The 23,738-nt window shown below is 39.0% G+C and overlaps 1 long non-coding RNA gene across 2 annotated transcripts in view; it reads right to left on the bottom strand.

Moving 5' to 3' along the window:
* LOC103098235 (uncharacterized) overlaps positions 1–23,738 on the bottom strand; it is a 45,128-nt gene that overhangs the window by 6,919 nt on the left and 14,471 nt on the right. For both annotated transcript variants that reach the window (XR_008916253.1, XR_008916252.1), the window contains exons 2-4: positions 14,146–14,261; positions 12,853–12,965; positions 6,626–6,868 (exon numbers count right to left, since the gene is read on the bottom strand). This is a non-coding gene — a long non-coding RNA (uncharacterized LOC103098235). The remainder of the gene's footprint in view (positions 1–6,625; positions 6,869–12,852; positions 12,966–14,145; positions 14,262–23,738) is intronic.

Below are 23,738 nucleotides of genomic sequence, written 5' to 3'. Positions count from 1 at the left end.
AGAATCAGGGCTGAAGCCTATTGACTTCAAACCAACAGTCACCGAGTCCCACATGTGAGAGCCAGCTTTCATGCTAAGCCCCAATGCAAAACGAGACATCCACCCACAAGACGAAAGAGTAAAATGTGGTTTTTTCAATCCTTTCAGTTTTAGTGGACGAGGGTTGTAAGCAATGCAAATGAAATAAGTTTCCTTCTTTTCAAGACTGGGGCTCAGGTCGACCTCTTTGAAGGTCTTTTAAGGTCAAAACAAGCTGAGAGAGAGAGAGAGAGAGAATGAGAGAGAGAGAGAGAGAGAGAGATGAATACCCATCACAAGCCTCTATCAAGAACTGGGTAGTTTTTGTTAAGAGAGGAAGTAAAGAGGAGGGTTGGGGTGGGGAGAAAGTGAGACTTTTTTTTAATCCATCTTTGATTTACAGCTATGAAACTTTAATCAATTGTGGATGAAGCATAAGAACTTTTTTGAAATGCTAATAAAGGCAAGTGACCAGAGAAAAGCCCAAGAATTCAATAAAGTATATGCTTTAACTTCTAGTTTTAAATAATTACTACAAAGTAGGAAAATGGAGTAAGCACCTCCTCAAAGGCACAGGAGGGGTAGAGTGGAAGCTTTAGTTTGATGAGTGCTCCACAATCACCTTAATGAGATAACAGGACATGAAACCTTGCCTGAAGGGCACCTCAAGTAAAGGTAGACTGAGACCTAGCCCTTTGCTGAGAAGACACAAGGAATTCCTCTGGTTGGTACCCAAAGAATAGAACTATCTCCATAATGATGTTTCAGAGAAAGGAAGATTTTCCCTCTTACTAAAAAAATACCCTTTAACACCCAGGGGATGATCAAATTGTGATAAGATTTTCCCCTTTCTTTTATTTTTAAAAATTCTATACATAGAAATAAAAATGCAGCAGAACACAAAGAAAATTGTGTATGAAACCACTCAAATTTCCAATTTATACTACTTCTTTCAAAAAAAGAGGATATGATAATTTCAACACATTACATTAAAAACTTTCCTACTTATCTATGTTTCCTTCTCAATTTCCTTCTATTTTCTTATGGTCCTTTAAAAAATATTCCAATGGCCCTCTTTTGGGGGGGAGGAGCATTGCTCCCTAGTCCTCCCTCATTCTACCCCAACTAAAATGGGATAGTGGGGAGTGGCGGAGGAAATTTCTTGTAACAAATGAGCATAGGCAAGAATGACAAATTTATAGTGGTCATGTCCAAAAATGAATATCTCTTTCTGTACTTTAGCTCTATCATCTGTCTATCAAGATGTATATGCTTCATCATAAGTCCTTGGAAACATAATTGGTTATTGCTTTGATCAGAGTTCTTAAGTTTTGCAAAATTGTTTTTCTTTACAGTGTTGGTTTCCATGTATATATTGGACTCTTTTTTTTTTTCCAACCTTCCTCTCCCCTGGACTTTCCTACATGGATTCAGCAATTTGAGTGGAAGGATTTCTTCTTGCTCCCAAGGAAAAGATGTAGACCTGGGTCTCCCTCAAGATTTTGTCCTGGGACCACTTGTTTTCTCCCTTTATGCGATTTCATTTGTTGATCTCTTTAACTTCCACAGTTTCAATTACCATCTCTTGATCTACTAGTCCAACCCTAACCTTTCTCCCAGTCTTCATTCTTGACTCTCCAATTGCCTGCTAGACATCTAAAATTGATGTTTGGTAGACAACTTAAAGGGGCAGCTAGGTGGTACAATGGATAGAACACTGGACCTAGAGTCAGGAAGACTCCATTCCTTGAGTTTAAATTTGGCCTCAGACAGGTACTAACTGTGTGACCCTGGGCAAGTCACTTAACCCTGTTTGTCTTAGTTTCCTCATCTGTAAAATGAGCTGGAGAAGGAAATGGCAAACCACTCCATTATCTTTGCCAAGAAAACCCATTAATAATGCATGGGATCACATAGAGTTAGACATGACTGAACAGACATCTTAATTTAACATAATAATAGACATCTTAAATTCAACATGTTTAAAATTGAACTCATTATATTTTCCCCAAACCCTCCCCTCTTCCAAAACTCCTCATTACTATCAAAGGGAACACCATCCTCCCAGTTACTTAGGCTCAGAACTTAGATGACTCTGCCTTCTCTCACCCCAATGTCATCATCCAATGTGTTATCAAGTTTTATCATTTCATAGTATATCTTATATATACCCCTTTCTCTCCTCTAAGACTTCAACCACCCTTATGTAGACCCTTATCACTTAATACCTGAACTAATGCATTAGACTTCTGATTTGGTCTCCCTGACAATTCATCCTCCACTCAACTGCCAAATTGAGTCTTCTGAAGCATATATCTAACCCTGTCTATCCTCCTACTCAATAAACTTTCATGGCTCCTTATTACCTCCAGGATTGATTATAAAATCCTCTATTTGGCTTCCAAATCCCTTTATAACCTTCCTACCTTTCCAGGTTTCTCATACCTTACTCCCCTTCAATCTAGTGACATTGACATTGACCACCTTGCTGTTCCTTACACAGGACAATTCATTTACTGATTCAGAGTGTTTTTACTCACTATCACTCATGTCTGGAACACTCTCCCTCCTCATCTCAACCTTTTCTGGTAGCCTTCAAATTCCACTTACAATCCCACTTTCTCCAAAAAGTCTTTCCCAGTCTTCACTAATCTTAGAACCCTTCCTCTGAGATTATCCTCAATTTCTCCTGTAGGTAATTTATTCATACACAGTTCTTCACAGGTTGTCTCCCTTGCTAGACTGTGAGCTCCTTGATAGCAAGGACTGGTTTTTCCCCCTTTCTTTGTATCCTCGATGTGCAGAAACAAGCACTTAGCACTATGGTTAGAACATAGTAGATGCTTGTTTAGGGATTGACTTTTCTGAACTTGTCAAGAGATTAACAATGCTGAGAATTAGTGGTTCCAGCTCTGCAAGTATTCTGCAAATAACTCTTATCTTGAGAGTTCCCAAATTCTAGAGTTTCAAAAAGACGGGGACTTTCTAAGTTTGAGAGTTGAGTATCTGTCTCTCTGAAATAGATTTTCCCACACTATGTCCATAAAAGAAAGAAGAGGACTTCCCTGACCACTGGAGGACAAAAGTCACATCACTGGGGAGGCAAGAGATCTGGACCTTGACAGGCTTCTGTGACATTGCTATGAGTTGCTCGGACCGTGAAGGTGAATGGGCCATGTTTGTTAAGCAGTGACAAAATGTCTTTGCATTCCAGGGGAGGGTGGGAGGGAGAGAGAAAGGGAAGGAAGGAAGGAAGGAAGGAAGGAAGGAAGGAAGGAAGGAAGGAAGGAAGGAAGGAAGGAAGGAAGGAAGGAAGGAAGGAAGGAAGGAAGGAAGGAAGGAAGGAAGGAAGGAAGGAAGGAAGGAAGGAAGGAAGGAAGGAAGGAAGGAAGGAAGGAAGGAGGGAGGGAGGGAGGGAGGGAGGGAGGGAGGAAGGGAGGGAGGAAGGGAGGGAGGAAGGGAGGGAGGGAGGGAGGCTACACATACATACAAACACAACTGAGTCCCAAGAGAGTGACTTCCATTATCCCTGAGCAGTTGAAGTTTGTAATGTTATCACCCATGAGCCAACAACCTCATTCTTTCAATATCAATGAGCCAGTTAATATTAATTAGTGCTTTTAAAAAGAAATATTTTCTGAAAAGATATAGCAAGAATAGAAGTTACAAAAACCTCCCTCCCAACTGGGAGATATACTTTCCCATGGACACATTCTCAGTTGCTAAGGAGAATGGGTTTAAACTTAAAAGTGATTAGTCCAAAATATACCCCAACACACCCAGGGGTGTGTTCTTCCTCCTGCACATTCGCAAGACATCTGGAGGGAGTGGGCTCAAAAGGAAACAGAAAGGTACTGAGGCACATGTAGGGAACACATGTGGCTGAGGCATAGTTGCTGTCCTTGGGTAGTCATTTCTTCCTTCAATGAATCCCCACCTAGTTCACTTCTGGGTATCATGCAGCCAATGAACAAATATATCTTATTTGCTTAACTGGCTGGCTCTTTGATAAATTCAGTGGCTTAGTTGTAGAAACAACCACTGGTAGACTGAATCAAATAATCACTCAAAAAGTCTGGGCCCTCAGCAAACTCAGTGTCTATAGTTATCATCTAATGACATCTTCTTCCTGCATGCCTTGACAATGAAAAACTCATTTCCCTCCACCAGTCCATAAGCTATGAGCTCATGACTTCCAAGGCAAGACTGTATCTGAGATATGGCTGCTTCCCATTTGTGTCTTCATTCCTTTAGTAGAGGGTCTTGTGAGACCTTGAAAGGCAGCTGGCATCTTCCCTTTCCCCAGGCTTCAAACATCAGGGGACCAAAGGAATAGCTATTGATGTTGCAGTAGTATCAGCCAGCGAGGTAGACCAGCTAAGAGAAAAATTGTCCAGAGAGGGGAGTTAGAGAACAAGAGAAAGAGGAAGAAGGAGGGAGAGAGGAGGGAAAGGGAGAGACAAAGAGAGAAGTACAAGAAAGAAGAAGAGTGAAGGAGAGAGAGGAAAAGGAGGAAAAAGGGGGAAAGAAAGAGAGACAGACAAGATAGAAACTGGCAAAAATAAAAGGGAAATAGAGAAGAGAGAAAAAGGGAAGAGAAAGTTGAGAAGGATGAGATTTTGAGACAGAAAAAGAGTGAGGGGAAAGATGGAAGAGTTAGATATGGGGAAATTAGAAAGACAAAAAGACAGAGAAAGAATGGCCACCAGAACGATCTCATTTGGCACTGACTCATTGATCAAACTATACTCACTAGAGATCAAATGCAAAATAACATTATATTTCTGAAGGTCTCAATAAGACTGGAATGAGCCTCTCAAATGTTTCTAATGATTCTACAGTTCCTAATTACTTAGCATCACCTCTAATGTATGGAAATAAGACTATGTTCTATACCTGTTTTATATTAGTACTCTAGATACCTTTTTTAATGTCCTTCCTCCTTTTGTTGGAGAGTATCCTTTAGACTACGGACAGACAGATAGAATTGTTCCTCAGGAATCTGAAACCAAAAACACTGAGGATCCCAGATCCCTTCTTTTTAGGAAAAAAAAAAGCACCTTACCTTCTATCTTAGAATTAATACTATCAGTTCCAAGGCAGACAAGTAGTAAGGGCTAGGCAATTGGGGTTAAGTGACTTTCCCACAACCAGATCGGAAGTGTCTGAGACCAGATTTGATCCCAGAGCCACTCATTTCCAGGCCTGGCTGTCTATCCCCCAAACCACCTAGCTGCCTTCCTCCCTGTTACCCCCTCCCCTCCACCAGTTCCCTTCTTGTGGAGAAAGGCATTGTCCAGAGCAATGAATCAAGAACAAGAATTTTGGCTAGATCTATATTTTATATTGGGTACTTATGTGAACCCACATTTGGAGAAACCTAGACACAAGTTTTAAAACAGGATCTTTTCTAGGATTAACTCCAGGGAAGGACAAAGCGTTGTTATATTGCAGGTCATCTTTAAGGATAAAATCCAATTTTATGTAAATTCTGAGTCTTTGGAAGTCAGGGGATTTAGTTCTAGGCCATGAGTGACAAAAATGACCAGAGAAGACAGAAAGGCATCAAAATATAATATTTAAGACAAAATGTGGGATGCTGGGTATTTTTCTAGTCAAGCAAAAGGTACTGGATCTTCTATGACCCATATCAGCCCAAGGTTCTGTTCCCAAATACTTCTCCCACATCCAATGCCTTGGAGCTCATACCTAATGGTCTGGAGATTGTATTAAGTGTTGCTTCATTTAAACTCTGGAAATGGCAAAGTGAAGAGATGATTTCTCAACAGATAGAGTGCTGCTTTTCCAAGAGTGCCTAATGTTTTCACAATCAATCAATCAAAAAGAACTCATTAAGTAACTACATGAACTATACTTGGTATCATATAAGTATGGGGAAACAGACACCATCTCTTTTCTACTCGTCCAGTCTGCAGGTATTAATTCCATAACATTGTACAGGAAAAAAAGGTTTCTTCAGATCAGTTTTCCATCACCATTTTGCACACCTCTATGAGCCATAGAAAGCCAAGAAATATGGTCATATGATTTCTGAGATAGTTTCCATAAACTATGATGGATCAAACTGTGTCTATAGCATCCTCTTGAAGAGCTATTTCCCCCAACTCAAATTCACAGGTTGTATTTGCCAGGAAAGTGGATACTATGAGATTCAAAGTAGCCTATGAAGTTGCACTTCTAAAATAGAGTTGTCAAGCCTTCCCTTTATTTACTGCACTTTCTGGTACTAACTAGCCAGTTGATACAATCAGTCCAAAGCAAAATCATTTGTTAAGATGGTATGGTAAAAACAGTAGCTACAAAGCATTTTCCCCAAAGGTCTGGGATGCACAATACTAACTGAATCTGCATGAAGAGTGGTCACATACATACAACACAATCAGTGGCAATCTGCCTTCTAATTCTATCAAGTCTGAGCCAAAGAATCTTTTCTCTCCAAATACATTGTTTAAAATATTTTTTGTTTGTTGCACTAAAATACCCAATTAATTCCCTCCCTCCCTTCTCTGCTCCCATTAGAGAAGGCATCATTTAATAAAAAAGATACATGTACACTTAAAATTATGTTTTATTTATTTATACTTACCAGTTCTTTCTCTGGAAGTGGACATGCTCAAGTCATTTTTCAAATATTTCTGTTGCTGTATAAAATGTCCTTTTGGTTCTGCTCATTTCACTCATCATTATTTCATGAAGATCTTCCAAAATTTTCCAAAATTAATCTGCTCATCATGTCTTCTGGTATAGTAGTATTCAATCACAATCATATGCCACAAATTATTTAGCCATTCCCCAATTGCAGAGCATCCTTTCCATTTCTGATCCTTTGCTAGCACAAAGAGAGCAGTTAAAAATATTTTAGATAATGTAGGGTTTTTCCGAAATCACCTTAGGAAATAAACTAATAGTAGTATTGCTGGTACAATTTTATAACTCTTTGAGCATAATTCCAGATTGCTTTCCAAAATAGTAAGATCACAAACTATACTATAAAGCAGTGGTCATCAAAACAATATAGTACTGGCTAAGAGACAGAAAGGAGGATCAGTAGAATAGACTTGGGGTAGGTGACCTCAGCAAGACAGTCTATGATAAACCCAAAGATCCCATCTTTGGGGACAGAAATCCACTATTTGATTAAAAAAAAAACTGCTGGGAAAATTGGAAGACAGCATGGGAGAGATTGGGTTTGGATCAACATCTCACACCCTACACCAAGATAAACTCCAAATGGGTGAATGACTTGAACATGAAGAAGGAAACTATAAGTAAATTAAGTGAACACAGAATGGTATACTTTTCAGATCTGCGGGAAAGGAAAGATTTTAAGACCAAGCAAGAGTTAGAAAAAATTAAAAAGTATAAAATAAATAATTTTTATTACATTAAAAAGTTCTTATACAAACAAAACCAATGCAACCAAAATAAGAAGAGAAGCAACAAATTGGGAAACAATCTTCATAACAAAAACCTCTGACAAAGGTCTAATTACTCACATTTATAAAGAGCTGACTCAATTATACAAAAAAAAAAATCAAGCCATCCTCCAGTTGATAAATGGGCAAGGGACATGAATAGGCAATTTTCAGTTAAAGAAATAAAAACTATTAACAAGCACATGAAAAAGTGTTCTAAATCTCTTATAATCAGAGAAATGCAAATCAAAACAACTCTGAGATACCACCTCACACCTAGCAGATTGACTAACGTGACTATTATGAAGAACTCTAGGGAATTTAGAAAGACTTTTAGCAACTAATGGAGAGCAAAATAAACAGAACCAAGAGAGCAATTTACACAATGACCACAATTCTAAAAAAAGGAAAACGACGATGACAGATTTTAGGATTCTGATCTATGCACTGATCAATCAGCACTTCAGAAGACAAAGATTTGAAAAATGTCTTCCACCTTTCCACAAAAATGAAATGGGGCATCCATTTCCAGACATAGCCAATGTATTCATTTCTTTTGCTTGTTGATATTTATTTGTTGGGCAGCTAGATGACACAGTGGATAGAGTACAGGACCTGGAGTCAGGAAGATTCATCTTCCTGAGTTCAAATCTAACTTCAGACACATACTAGGTGTGTGACCCTGAGTAAGTCATTTAACCCATTTAACCAAATGAGCTAAAGAAGGAAATGGCAAACCATTCTAATATCTTTGCCAAGAAAACTGTAAATGGGGTCATAACGAATTGGATACAACTAAAAAATGACTGAAAAGTTATTTGTTACAAAGAAGACTCCTATTGCAGGAAAGAGAGTTAAAAGTGATGGTAATGGAAGAAGAAGAAAAGAAAGTATCAAAACATTTTTAAAAAGAAAGATCACCTCCATTGCAAATATTAATAGCATGGAAATAGGTCTTGATCAATGATACATGTAAAACCATTTGAATTGCTCATTGGCTATGGAAGGGGTGAGAGGGAGAAGGGAATGAAAAGCATACAAATCATGTAACCATGGAAAAATATTCTAAATTAATTAATTAATTAAATACATTTTTTTAAATATCACTAGCTCTAGTAGAGTTTTTGAAAATCTTATGCCTTATTAAAAGTAAGCTATAACATCATCTTCATAAACTCTGTCAATAAGGATTTATAAAGTATTTGTTGATTACCAGTCATGGGTATCTCATTACATAAGGCAAATTCATAGATTTTTTTAAGGGTTTCTCTTTGTTTTCAAATTTACCAATTAGTTTAATTTTTAAGGTCCTATAGTGTATCTTACATTATTAGAAGGCATAAGAAATAACTGGAATATAATTGCAAAGCAATAAATAATCAAATCATAGAATAACAGCTGCAAAGGACCTTAGATTCAGTTTAGTACAATCCTTTCATTTTACAGATCAGGAAATTGAAAAACAAAACAGGGAAGTGATTTGTCAAAGGTCACAAATCTGGTCAGTCTCAAAGCTAAGACTATAAGTAGGTTATGGCAATAGAGTAAAAATTTTATTCATAAAGGCTGGGGAAATGTGAAACCAAAGAACAAAGTCAATGGGGTTAATCAGGGAAAGTTTCCTGAAGGCCATGAGGTTGTAGACTTGGATTTAATAATGAAGGGGTCAGGAAGATATTCCAAGTGGAAGGAATAGCAAGACAAAGACACAACTCTGGCTTACACACATGTAGGAAGCACTTGTTTGGGAATGTTTTCTGAACTGAATGAAGCAGTAATGACTAGAACTGAGCCAGAATGGTCAAATGACCACCCTTGTTGGATCAAGGTTGAAAATTAGAGGTAAGAATGTTGAGACATCATTAGAAACAAGGTTCAGTAAGATGGGAGGGCCAGTTGACATGCATTAATTACACTATTGGTTTGTTGTTTAAGTTTCTGGATATTTTTGCAACAGAGAAAAGTAAGAGTTCCTGCCATATGGTATATGTCAAGAGAAGAGTCTTTGGGGAAGGATTCTCTTGGAGCTAGGTGGCACCACTAAGTGCATCACCAAAATCATTAAATAGTTCTTCTACTTGCCATCCTGGATCCAAAAACAAATTGCACTGTGCATGCCCTTTGATCTGGTAATGCTACTACTGGATCTGTATCCCAAAGAGATAATAAAAAAAAGGAAAAAGGAACTACTTGCACAAAAAATATTTATAGCAGCTCTTTTTGTAGTGGCAAAGAATTAGAAACTGAGGGGATGCCCATCAATTGGAGAATGACTGAAATTGTAGTACATGTTGGCAATTGAATACTATTGTGCTATAAGAAATGATAAGTAAGGTGATTTCAGAAAAAGCTGGAAAGATCTGCAGGAACTGATGCAGAGTGAAATAAGCAGAACTAGGAGACATTGTACACAGTAACAGCAATATTGGATGATGATTATCTGTGAAAATGTGACTGCTCTCAGCAATGCAATGATCTGAGACAAACCTGAAAGACAGAGAATGCTATCCATTTCCAGAGAAAGAACTCTTGGAGTCACCTTTCACATCAGTGTATTTATGCTTTTGTTTTGGGGTTTTGGTTATGTATAACTTTGCTCTTACAACAATGACCAATATGGACGTATATTTTTCATGACAATAAAAAATGAAAAAAAAAACGTAGAGCAGATGAGTTAGTGCTATACAAGGAAATGAATGCTGGATTTGAACTCAGAAGGATAGGTTTGAATCCTAGCTCCATCACCCCTCCATTCTCAGCTCTCTCATTTATATAATAGAAATAATAATACTTTCAGTCCTTGCTTCCCAGGGTAGTTGTGGGAAAATCACTTAAATCTTAAAGCAGTGGTTTTCAAATTTAATATATGGACCCATCTCTTTTACTACCAAAAAAAAAAGTCATACTCTGAATCTCTTTTCATAAAACAATCTATGGAAATAATTTCTTAGCTCATATTATTGTACTTGCCAAAAGGAAGGCAATTGAGAAGTGTGATGTATTATGGTACTTTTAACTTCCACACAAAGACTAGTCAAAGTCAAATGTATACACTTCGTGTTCAAATGCAACAAACAACATGATGACCCATAATTCACTTGTATCATGAACTAGGGGTAGAGGGGGGTAAGAAGTAAACAGAGAAGGTGCTGAATGACAGTGTTAGGGATTAGAGATTAGCCTCCTTGAAGTTAGTTCTTTGGGGTTTTACTCATTAGGGTTCTTGGTAGCTTAGACCCTGGAAACAGAAGAGTTCTACCTCTTCCACATAATTCCTATTTTGGAGAGGTTTGAGATGTTATGAAGACTGGAGAAGAAGTCTAGTCCACCATCTTATTGGTAACAGAAATTGAGCTTTGGTTTTTAAGTAAATACAGACCTATAAAAGAGAAACATGACCCTAGGGGAGCCTCATCTAATAGAAGCACTATGAAAGCTAAATGGGGAGGGGGTGACCCCAGGTGCTAAACAGATTTTTAGAAAATCTTCCAAATTCATACATTCTAGAGAGAAATAGGTGCCAAGGGATAATGCTTTGTGTTTTGACAGCACTTGTCATCAAATCCAAGTAATGAGAGAGAGAGAGAGAGAGAGAGAGAGAGAGAGAGAGAGAGAGAGAGAGAGAGAGAGAGAGAGAAGTCTTTGGTGTCCTTTGGTTACAAAATCCTTTATAGAAAGCAAAGAGAAAAAGAAGTAGAGGGGAGACTCTTTGCTGCCCCAATCCTTTGATAGGCATGTCCCTGAAAGAAGAAACCAATCAAGGGCAAGAGAACAGTGGGAAGAACAGAGTAACAGAAGAGATGAAGTCCTACAATTTCTAAGCCTCAAGAGTTTTGAAACAAGTCTATGGAATCATCCTGCTTCTCTGGGATTCAACTACAACTCTTCAATGCAAGGGCAACTGTCCTAAGTAACAAACACATAAACGAGTTCTGTTCTGAATCCAAATTTCTCTAAGGAACTTAGACATAACCAGCAACACCAGGACATCCCAGTACCTAAACACTGTCCAATGGAGGCCAGACTTAAATGGATTCCAGCCAAGACATATTATAAGGACATTATGAGAGACATCAATTATAAGATACATTATAAGACACATAAATCAAGGCACTCTATGTAATTTTCAGTTAGCATTCATTTTTAAGGTTCTTTTCCCAATCAATATTATATAATGGTACTAGAGATACAAATATAGTGAATGAAACAATCACATTCTATGGCAAGAGGACTGAAGAATAACTTTGAAACAGGCCACCCTCAAAGTCACCTCAGAGTAACACATTATCCATTGGCTATCTTTTTTCCCCATCTCATAGGAGGATCCTACTATGACTGGATGAAGAGCTAGGAGGAACCTCAGAGCCCACCACTGTCATGACCAGAGGTACTGGACATGTTTCTCTATTTCAGACTTCTTTCATAGTTAGTCTCATTTAAAAAGATGCTTCTTCCCATTTGGAATTTGTTCTGCTCACAGCCTTCAACTTTTTCCATCCTTTGGAAAATGTCATGAAGGAGGTTTCACTAAATGGATGAGGGAAAGAGAAAGAACAGGCATTCCTTCCCCACCACCAAATAAAGGGAAACATTCTAGGAGAAAATGTGGACATTTTATGAATCCTAAACCCCAGGTGGGTTTGGAAGTCTCCTGAAGGACACCCCTGCAACGTATGAATAGCAAGAATCTGGACTTACTTTTTCTCTCCCATCCTACCCAACCCGCCCACCCCCAAACTTGATTGAAGGCATTTCCTTGGCATTTATAACGTCTCCTTTGCCATCAAAGTTCTAATCACCTTGTTTACTCTCACCACTTGCCTCCTACACCACAAAATCAAGAAGAGAAATTTTTCCATTTTCTTGGTCTCAATTTCAATCCGTCAGCTCTCTACCAATGTAGATCAATGACTATTCTATAATTTATGATCTTAGAGAGTTGACATGAGGCACTTGAGAAGGTAGGGGACTTTTCCAGGATAATCTGGTCAGTATGAGTAAGCGGTAGGGCTTAAATCCACATCTTCCTAACCTGAGGCCATCTGTCTCTCCACTAGACTGCACTGGCTCTCCATTCTCATTTTATAGGCAGAAAAATGGAAAAATGGAGGTTGGTGACTTGGACTGGTCATACACAAACCTCTATTACCAGATGACTTATGGCCAACCATCTATCTCCCAGACAAAGAACCCCTAGAATGGCCTAGACACTTTTTTCTGGTCTTCTGAGAAGGAACTTTCCTATTGGAAAAAGGAAAATCACCTGCTAAGGTTCACAGTGAGGTAACAGAAGCTTATGGAATAAACCAAGACCTTTAAATATGAGTTCAAACCATGACCTCTAGATTGGTTCAATGATGAAGCTGCATGAATCATTACTGTGGTTTAAATGCCTTACCTTGAAATGTGGATAATAGACTGGTCTCATCTGTTAATATCCTCAATCGTTTTAATAACTAATTTGGGATGTGACAAGGTGCTTAATAGCAATGATGTCCAGGGTCCAGACACCTAGAAGAGAGAAAATGGGCTTAAGCTGAAAGCAATGGGGCAGAAGGGATTCCATTTAAACAGCAGGAGAAATTTGTTGATAACAAGTTAGCTAGAGAGGGTGAGATGAGGAAGGCTATAGAATCTTCCTCTACAATAATAATAATATTAGCAATAATAGCATTAATGTAGTACTTTAAGGTTTGAAAAGGGTTTTGCATGTTAACTTATTATGAAAGGCTGACTGGAAGGGAGGGAGATTTTTGCTCTGATATTTAAAAAATCCTTATCTTCAGTCTTAGAACTGATTCTATCAGTTCCAAGGCAGAAGAGGAATAAGGGCTAGGCAATGGGGGTTAAGTGACTTGCCCAGGGTCATACAGCTAGGAAGTATCTGATGGCATATTTGAACCCAGGTCCTCCCGACTCCAGAACTGCATTCTATCCACTGTGCTATTGAGGTGTTATGGGACAATCCTAGATAGATATAAAGTGACAGACTGGATGACCTCTCCCAGTCCATTCCAATTCTATAATTCTAAAAGATGAGTTAGAAGGTCAGGTCTGAATGAGACTTTAGAGGGAAGGGCTGCTAAGGAACAGAGGGACTAGATTCAAAGGATTATAGATTTAGACCTGAAAGGGATTTTATGGGCCATCTAATCCAAATCCTAAACTTTACAGATAAGAAAACTGTGGTACCCTGAGGTGCAATAATATACCAAAGGAGAGGCAGCTGGGTGGCTCAGTAGATTGAGAGTCAGGTCCAGAGATGGAAGGTCCTGGGTTCAAATATGACCTCAGATACTTCCTAGCTGTGTGATGCTGGGCAAGTCACTTAACCCCCATTGCCTAGCCCTTACCACACAAGCCTTGGAACCAATACACGGTATTGATTCTAAGATGGAAGGGAAGGATTTTTAAAATAAAACATTTTTTAAAATAATATACCAAAGGCCACACAGGTAGTACAAAGCAGGAGCAGGATTTGAAACTGAACAGGATTGACAACTGGACTGCCAGCTCTGCTACTTACTAGGGTCAGCTCAGTGGCATAATAGGTTCAGTCATTTTTCAGTCATGTCAGACAGTTCATGACTCTATTTTGGGTTTTCTTGGCAGAGAGAGTAGAGAGGTTTGTCATTTCCTTTTCCAGCTCATTTCATAGATAAGGGAAATGAAGCAAATGTTGTTAAATTACCTGTCCAGGGTCACACAACTAGCAAGTGTCTAAGGCCAGATTTGAACTCAGGGAGATGTGTTTTTATGACTCCAGGCCCAGGACTCTGTTCACTATGCCAACCAGCTGCCACCAAGCTGTAAAGAGAAAATAATTTAGAATAAGGTAGGCCTAAGTTTAAATCATACCTTGGATATTTAGTAACTGTGTGACCCTGGGCAAGTCTCTAAACTTCATCTCAGCCTCAATTTCCTTATCTATAAAATGGGGATAATAACAGTTTCTTCCTTACAGGGTTATTGTAAGGATCAAAAGATATGTGTTGGGGACAGCTAGATGTCTCAGTGGATATAGAGCCAGGTCAAGTGATGAGAGATCCTGGGTTCAAATCTGAGGTTAGACACATTCTAGCTGTATGACCCTGGGTAAGTCACTTAATCCCCAGGGTCTAGCCCTTATTGCTCTTCTGCCTTGGAACCATGCATAGTCCTGATTTTAAGATGGAAAGTAAAGATTATTTTAAAAAAATAAAAACTATGTATTGTATAACCCAGTGGAATTGCTTGTCAGCTCTGGGAGAGGGGAAGGAAAAGGGGAAGGAGAGAACATGGATCATGTAGTCATGAAAAAATAGGAAGGAAGGAAGGAAGGAAGGAAGGAAGGAAGGAAGGAAGGAAGGAAGGAAGGAAGGAAGGAAGGAAGGAAGGAAGGAAGGAAGGAAGGAAGGAAGGAAGGAAGGAAGGAAGGAAGGAAGGAAGGAAAGGAAGGAAGGAAGGGAGGAAAGGAAGGAAGGAAAGAAGGAAGGAAGGGAGGAAGGAAGGGAGGGAGGAAGGAAGGGAGGAAGGGAGGGAGGAAGGGAGGAAGGGAGGGAAGGAGGGAGGGAGGGAGTGAGGGAGGGTAAGGAAGGAGGGAGGGAGGGAGGGAGGGAGGGAAAGGAGGGAGGGAGGGAGGGAGGGAAGGAAGGAAAGGAGGGAGGGAGGGAGGGAAGGAAAGGAGGGAGGGAGGGAGGGAGGGAGGGAGGGAGGGAGGGAAGGAAAGGAGGGAGGGAGGGAGGGAGGGAGGGAGGGAGGGAGGAAGGAAGGAAGGAAGGAAGGAAGGAAGGAAGGAAGGAAGGAAGGAAGGAAGGAAGGAAGGAAGGAAGGAAGGAAGGAAGGAAGGAAGGAAGGAAGGAAGGAAGGAAGGAAGGAAGGAAGGAAGGAAGGAAGGAAGGAAGGAAGGAAGGAAGGAAGGAAGGAAGGAAGGAAAAAGATATGTATAGAAGAGCTTTGCATACCTTAAAGCGCTATATAAATGTTATCATCATTCTCATCATTTTACCATACCATACCAGGAGAGACTTCAGTTCTCTGGGATTTCATTTCCTGCTCTGTAGATAATTTCTATGTATGTAGATAACCTATATGATCCAAATTCAGCTCCAAATGTGTGATTTGAAGTCCAAATGTCTCATTTTACAAAGAGGGAAACTGAGTCTCACAGCAGGCATTGTCTGAGACAGAACAATTAATGGTAGCGCTGAAAACATCCCCGATCTCCCAACTCTCAATCCAGCCTTCTTTTTAGCCTGCCATTCTTGCTACCCCAAAGTGAGTCCATTTTCCCTGCCTGGCGATTGAATTCATGAGATTTTTTATGGTAATGAGCTGGCAAGGAAAGCTCGCTGCTATGCAGCCCAGATCATGGGGAGAGCTGGAAAAATCTCCTCTCTTCAGAACATCTCTAGTGCTGTGCTCCCTAAACCTAAGCTCCAGCCAGCAAGGTTCCTCCAGGTTAATTATTGCTGCAGAGGAAATTACCCTGATTTGCATTGCTTTTCATTACCTCACCTGCACACATTCATCCTGAAAGAACAGACCAGAGTTGACCTTCCAGTAAGCCTCTGCGTCAAAAGCTCCACAGCTTGGGCCTGATTCCCCAGGTGAGAGCTTCCCTTCAGGAATCAGGGATTTCGTGCCTCAGGATCCTTACAAGTTTCCTATTTTATGACTAACCACTCATACAACACATCTGACTCTCTGAGACCTCCCCACCAGTTCAAAACCACTGAGGATCTCCAGATCAAGTCCTACCTCTGCAAGGGCACTTCAGGCAAGTTGCTAAGTTTCCCTGGTCCTCAGTTTCCTCATCTGTAATAAGGGTCTGGGGCTGAATAATCTCTGGAGTTCCTTCCAACTCCAAATTCTATGATGCCACAGTTTTGGTACTGGCATAGCCTAGACAGAATAGCTCAGGGGAATAAGGAGGACCTGGATACGAATCCCTGAAGACTTGGGATGGGGAGGAGGGAATAAGTTTTATTTACTTCTTTATTTACCCACACTGTGCTAAGTGCTTTATAAGTATGATCTCATTTGATCTTACAACAACCCTATGACAGAGACACTCTTATTATCTCCATTTTATAGTTGAAGAAACTGAGGCAGACTTACCCAGAGTCACCCAGATAGTACATGTTTGAGAACCTGATCAGGTCTTGCTGACTCCAGGTCAATAGCTCTATTCACTTTACCACCTGCCCCAGTTTGGCAGGAGCTAAAAACCACCACTACCACCACCCCTAAACACTGACTAATAGTTTGACACTATTATTTAACTCCTTTGAACCTCAGTTTCTTTATCTATAAAGTGGGGATTCTACTTGTTCCTTTATCACAGGGTAGCACTAGGATCAAGTGAGATTTTATATATATAAAGTACTTTTTATAAGACCTTAAAGTACTCGATAAAGGCAAGCTGCCATGTTGATGTTTTTGCTGGCTCGAGTTTGGATTCTTAACTTGGCATGTGTGAAATGTTCCACTACTCCACAGATATCTCATTGTTAAGTTCTAAAACTGCCTCTTTTAGGTCACAGACATTGAAAACGATCAGCCCCCAAAGAATTTCTAAAATCTTGCTGGCTTACCCAAAGTAAATACCAGTCTCCCAGCTTGAGTCAAGACATTGCTCAGCAGGGACATTTACCAGAGTCTGTCTTAGAATTGATACTAAGTGTTGGTTCCAAGACAGAAGAGCAATAAGGGCTAGGCAAATCAGGTTAATGACTTGCCCAGGGTCACCCAGCTAAGAGGTGTCTGAGGTCAAATTTGAACCCAGAACCTCCTGTCCTGGCTCTCAATCCACTGAACCACTTAGCTACTTGTTTGTAAAATAGTGTAGAATAATATTATCACTTAATTAGAAAGGAGGATGGGAGGTCCACTAAAGTGTATATAAGGATCTCTGCAGGTCATATACTGACTTAGAAAACCATACATTAACATTATCTGGGTTTTATTATATTTCTATTTATTTTGTTAAATATTTCCCAATTGCATTTTCATCTAATTTGACCCTACTCAGGAGTGTTGTGGACACATGCAGAACACATGAATATGTAGGCATGTTTGACACCTTTGGTGCAAAGGAATATATAATGTGCATTGGGAGCAAATGATGCTAGAGCAGAATATGGGTTCTTTCTGATCTGGACCTCATGTGGTACTTTAGTTGAGAAATCTGTCTATTTAAGCATTTGTATAGAGGCACCTGGATGGCACAATGCCTGGAGTTACTAGCTGAGTGACCCTGGACAAGTCACTTAACCTCTGTTTATATTGAGGTAGAAATAATAATAACAAAATCATTTGGAAGAACAAAAGCTCAAGGATGCAAAAACAACTGGAAAGGAAGAAGGTCTAGCAGTAGTGAATTTTAAACTGTATTACAAAGCAGTGATTATCAAAACTCTCTGGTATTGGCTATGAAATAGAAAAGTAGCTCAGTAGAACAGAATGGATGCACACCAAACAGTAGTAAAAAAAAATTATTTTATATTGTGTTTTCTTAAAGCCCTTACCTTCTATCTTAGAATCAATTTTGTATATTGATTCCAACACATGAGTGGTAAGGGTGGTAAGGACAATTGTAGTTAAGTGACTATCCCTGGGTCATAGAGTTAAGAAGTGTCTGAGGTCAGATTTGAACCCAGGATCTTCCATCTCCAGGCCTGACTCTCAATGCCCCAAGTTATCTAGCTGCCCCTATTACCTTGTATTTGATAAAAGTATAAATAAAATAAATTTTAAAAATAAAAAGTAGAAATTTAATAAAAGTATAATGGGATAAGAAATCACTATTTTGTAAAAATTTCTAGGACAACTGAAAAGTAGTTTGGCAGTAACTAGGTAGAGACCAATTTCTTATACCACTCACAGAGTTCAAAATGAATACATGATCTAGGCATAAAGGGAGGTGTCATAAGAAAATTAGAACAAGGAACATACTTCCTATAAGATTTATAAATAGGAGAGGAATTTATAAGTAGAGAGAGTTGCAAAATATAAAATGTATAATTTTGAGTACATTAAATTGGTTTTATACAATAAAACAAATATTGCCAAAATTAGAAGGAAAGCAGAAAAATTGGGGAAATTTTTCATGGCTTCTCAAACAGAGGTCCAATATCTAAGATATATGGAGAATTTGGGCATATTTATAAGAATAAGAGCCATTCCCTCAACTGATAAATGGGCAAAAGATATGAACAGATAGTTTGGGGATGAAAAATAAAACAAAACCATACATGAAAAAATGTTCTAAATTGATATTAATTAGGGAAATGCAAATTTTAAAAATCTGAGGTATTATCTCATACCCATCAGATTGGCTAAAATGACAAAAGGGCAAAATGATGTTGATGGGGATATAGAAAAGTGGAGACACAAATACATAGTTGGTGGAGCTGTGAACTGATCCAAGTATTTTGAAGAGCAATTTGGGATTACACCCAGAGAGTTATAAAATTGTGTAAACTCTTAGACACAACAATACCATTGCTGGGCCTGTTTCCCAAGGAGATCAGGGAAAAAGGAAAAGAATCTATATGTTCCAAAATATTTATAGCAGCTCACTTTGTAGTGGCAAAGAACTGAGCATCTGGGGGATGTCCATTAATTGGGGAATGATTAAACAAATTGTAGTATATAATTACAATAGAATACTACTGCATCTTAAGAAATGAACAGATTAATTTTTTTAATTTGGAAAGAACAATATTAGATAATGAAAAGTGAAATGAATAGAACCAAGAGAATATTATTTACAGCTACAGTTACAGCTAAAGAATAGCTTGTAAACATTAATCTCCAGAGAATGAACTGAAAAATGGAAACAGGAAGAATATTATATATATATATATATATATATATATATATGTTAGTATCTCTTTCCTGGGTGATGCCTTCTATGGTGTGAGGAGAGGAAGGAAGGGGTTAGATATCTGGAAATAAATTTTATTAATAAAAAATTTTTAAACCTCCATTTACTTCAGTTTCCTCATCTGTAAAATGGGGATGTTAATAATAACCCTATCTCTCAAGGTTGTTGTGAGAATCAAATAAGATAAAATTGTAAAAGTGCTTAGTTAGGCACTATCTACATTTTATTATTATTTTCATCATTTTTATTATTTTTTTTTTATCACTGAAGTCTGGCACATAGTATGTACACTTAATAAATGTCTGAATTAAATAGCATTGCCCAAGTATTTGTTAAATGAGTCACCTACAATATATTCTTTCTCCAGATTTAATTTCTTTTAATATGTCTTCCTTTCAATGAAGGTAAATAGTTTTCTACCTTTTCTATGGTATGACTCAACAAAGGCAGTAAGAAAACTACCTCAGCACTGGATCTCAACTGGACAGATTAACTTTCTATTTTTGGATTGTCAACAATATGTATTTGGTTCTGATATAAGCAACTGAACAAAATTTTTACCTTTCTTGAATCCTGAGCTAAAAGAGATTTTGTAGATCTGCTAGTCTAACCTCTTTACTTGAAAGATAAGAAAACTAAGACTTCGTAGCAAAGGAACCAAGGACTAATTAACACTCTGGATTTGAACCCAAATGCTCTGACTCCAAATTCATCTCTTTCCTCACTATTTCACAATAGCACTTATTCTCAAAGTCCTTTTTTCTGAATCCTGCCCTTTCTTCACCCACAGTACTTACTGTATCACACAATTAGGTGGTATAATGGAAAGAGCACCAGACTTGGAGTGAGACTTCAGTTCACATTTTACCTCCAGGTATATATTGTACAATGTAGGGCAGATCACTTAACCTCTCTCTGCCTCAGTTTCTTCATCTTAAAAATGGGGATAATAATAACACGTAGACAACTGGCTAGTTGTGAGGATCAAATGAGATCACACATGGAGGTTTGCAAACCTGAAAATGCTGTATAAAAGCTAGCAATTATTACTGGTTCCTCTTTATTGAAGCCTGGCAAGGTGACAGATGTTGGTGATGCCTTCTGAAAGGTGCTCACCAAGCAAATTTACATTTACTAGTATATGTGGGCTTCAATACCAGAGGTTCTTAATCTTGTCCGTGTTGTAGATCCCTTTGTCAGGCTGGCGAAACCTCTGAACCCCTTCTCAAAATAATGCTTTTAAATGCATAAAGGAAAATAGGGACGATTATAAAGGAAACCAAAGGTTAGTGAAAAATCAAGATGTTGGGGGTTTCCCCCATATAAGTTTATGGACCTCCTGCCATCTCCCACAGACCCCTTGAGAGTCCATGCGATCTCAGATTCAGAACCCAGTCTAAGCACACTGGGCAGTGTTGATCTCTTATGAGGAAACCACAGAAGAACACGGAATACAGCACCATTTAAGGGATAAGCAACAGGCCACGAAGAAAGAATATTGCCATGTGTGTATCCATTTCAAGACGTAAGGCAAAGTCGGCAGAATCTAAGTGCCTGCAAAGGAATTTGGCCAAGGCAGCATAAATCATGTGATGTATCATGCTACTGGTATACGGCTCCAAGAAAATTAGACAGACAGGCAGTCAGAGACAGCGACAGAAAGACAGGGAGAGAAGAGGGAGAGACAGACAGACAGACAGAGACACAGACAGACCGACAGAGACAGAGACAGACAGAGACAGAGAGGAGGGAGAGACAGACATACAGAGAGACAGAGGAGGGAGGGACAGAGAGAGACAGAGAGAGGGAGGAAGAGAGAGAGAGTGAGAGAGAGAGAGAGAGAGAGAGAGAGAGAGAGAGAGAGAGAGAGAGAGAGAGAGAGAGAGGAAGAGAGGGAGAAAGAGAGAGAGGGAGAGAGAGAGGGAGAGAGAGAGAGGAAGGGAGAGAGAGAGAGAGAGTGAGAGAGGAAGGGAGAGAGAGAGAGAGAGAGAGAGAGAGAGAGAGAGAGAGAGAGAGAGAGAGAGAGAGAGAGAGAGAGAGAGAGAGAGAGAGAGAGAGGAGGAAGAGCATCAAGCAGAGTTAGCAATGACTAACCAAGTTAGCTAATTATAAGAGTTACACAAGTTGACTTGGGGGAGGGTGAGAGAGGCAATTCAGTAGTGGTTTCACATCAGCCTCAGCATGTTCCTAGCACTTGACCCACTGAACCAACAGAAGTCACATTCTTTTATATGACCTTCTATCAAGTGCCACACTTGTCCAGAATTCTGCAATAGGAACTTCCTTAATCTAACATTTTCTTTTTGGAGCATAATAAGATAATGGATCAGCTGAAAGTCAATCGTCCTTCAGCAAAACTGGGAAATTCTAGGAAGAAAGGAGGAAACTCTCTCCTGAGAAAGGGAGGGCTCTAAATGTGTCCCAAGGAGAGAAATTTGGCAGAACTGGTGACAAAAGCAGCATGAAGAGTTAACTGTCGTTTCCCACCTCCTTGGGATTCTCAAGGCTGTATCATTCCATAAACACTCATCATGGAACCTAGCCTCTCCTTCCATTTCTTCTTCCCTCTTCCCTGTCACACTACATAGATGGAAAAAGAAACCTTTCAGTGGCTGACCCTATTTGGTGAAAGATCCAAATTATCTAGTAAAAGGCTTCCCTGTGCAAGTTTATGGATAGAATTTACATATATAATATTTATTATAAATAATATATTATATAATATTTATTTGAGATAGTTAAATATATTATATATTATCTTTATTTATAGCATATAGATCCTTGAGAGCAGAAAATGATTTGTTTTTGCCTTTGTATCCCCAGTACCTACTATGGTTTGTGGCACATAAATATGTGTTGATTGATTTTATTGACTTGATGATATCCTACCATCCCTAACTTACTGGATTGGAGAACTAAGCTATCTGGAAAAGGTGTAGAGATCCCAAAGAGCTTTGGCAGCAGTTTGGGCAAAGCCAGGATCATACCAAGAGCCATAGCTCCATTTCCAAATGTCTGGCAGCCTATGAAACTACTTCCATGTATTCCTCTAAAGGAAAGTTCTGGATGACTCACTTATCATGCATACTTTTTCCAGGGTAGGTTTTTCTGTTCACTTTTGAGTTCAGTTAGGGGCTGTTCTTTGTTGGGAAAGGCACTAACTAGTCTAGAAGACAATCAGACCTGCAATAAGCACTTCCCTTTTGGCCCTAACGTTCTCTGATTCTATGACTACCTTCTATAATCAAATGAAATAATAGTTGTAAAAATACAGTGTCTGGAACTTAGTAGGCATTTAAAAAATGCTTGTTCTCTTCCCCTTCCCTTGCCTATGTTCTAATGCAGGAACACCCTCAGTGGTACTTGCTTCTTTGGCCCTTTGCATTTCTGGTAAACAGATATAATAATCCTTACCAAGAAATCCATGATACTCCTAGCTTTTATTGGCTAGAATTCACAAAAGAATTTAGCAGGTCTGGGATACATATAGGTCTTGGGCAGTCCTAGGTAATAATTAACAATAATAACTAACAATTTTATATAGCATTTCCTATATTCAGGTACTGTGCTAAGCACTTCACAATGATTATTTCATTTGATCCTCACAACAACCCTGAGAGTATGAGAGTATGAACCTAAAGATTCATAGATTCTTTGTAGTAAGATTTTTTAAAAGCAATTTTAGGGAAAGATGTTGCCAGTTACCCAGACCAGGAAAAACAGATCTGCTGGAGAAAATACTATAAGGACCATCATGATTCCAGACAGCCTAAAAAGATGACAGCAATAGAAGATGCCCCCAGAAATCGGACACTTCATCATAAGACCTTGAGTGAGCCCTTAGATATAACAAAAGGAACTGTGGGGTTTGGGTGGCACATCCCCTTTGGTCCACCCCATCCACTGATATTTTATTTTGATTGTAAAATCCTTGTGCCAAAAAGAGGAATGTTCTCCAGTGACTCTTTGTCACTGCATCTAGCAATCATATTTTTAATATGTTAAGAAACATCCAAAAATAGTTAGATCCTCCTCAAGATGTATAAAACCTTTGGACCCTTATGTAATTCTGGTGAGACAATCCTGCAATGTATAGATATTATACATGGAATGATTCATTAGAAGACTATGTCTCCCAATGAATCAAAGGTAGGAATGTAGAAAGGTAATGAATCTAAACCCCTTTTTGATTGACTTTAATGCAAAAATTATTAGGTTTGAAGGTCTGAGGTCATGGGTGGAATCCTCTCTCCTCTTGTCTACCATGCTATGGGACACTATGAAGCCTTTCTAAAAGCTGCATGGTTACTTCTGGCATCTGGAAGACCTGCCTCTTGTCCAGACCGAGTTCTGAGTCCACCAATCAGAGAGACTTGGGGAAAGGACTCTACAAAAAAAAAAACATAAATTGGTGG

The sequence above is a fragment of the Monodelphis domestica genome, chromosome 2 (genome assembly GCF_027887165.1).
Source record: "Monodelphis domestica isolate mMonDom1 chromosome 2, mMonDom1.pri, whole genome shotgun sequence".
NCBI lineage: Eukaryota > Metazoa > Chordata > Mammalia > Didelphimorphia > Didelphidae > Monodelphis > Monodelphis domestica.
This window is presented reverse-complemented; position numbering and strand designations above follow the sequence as displayed.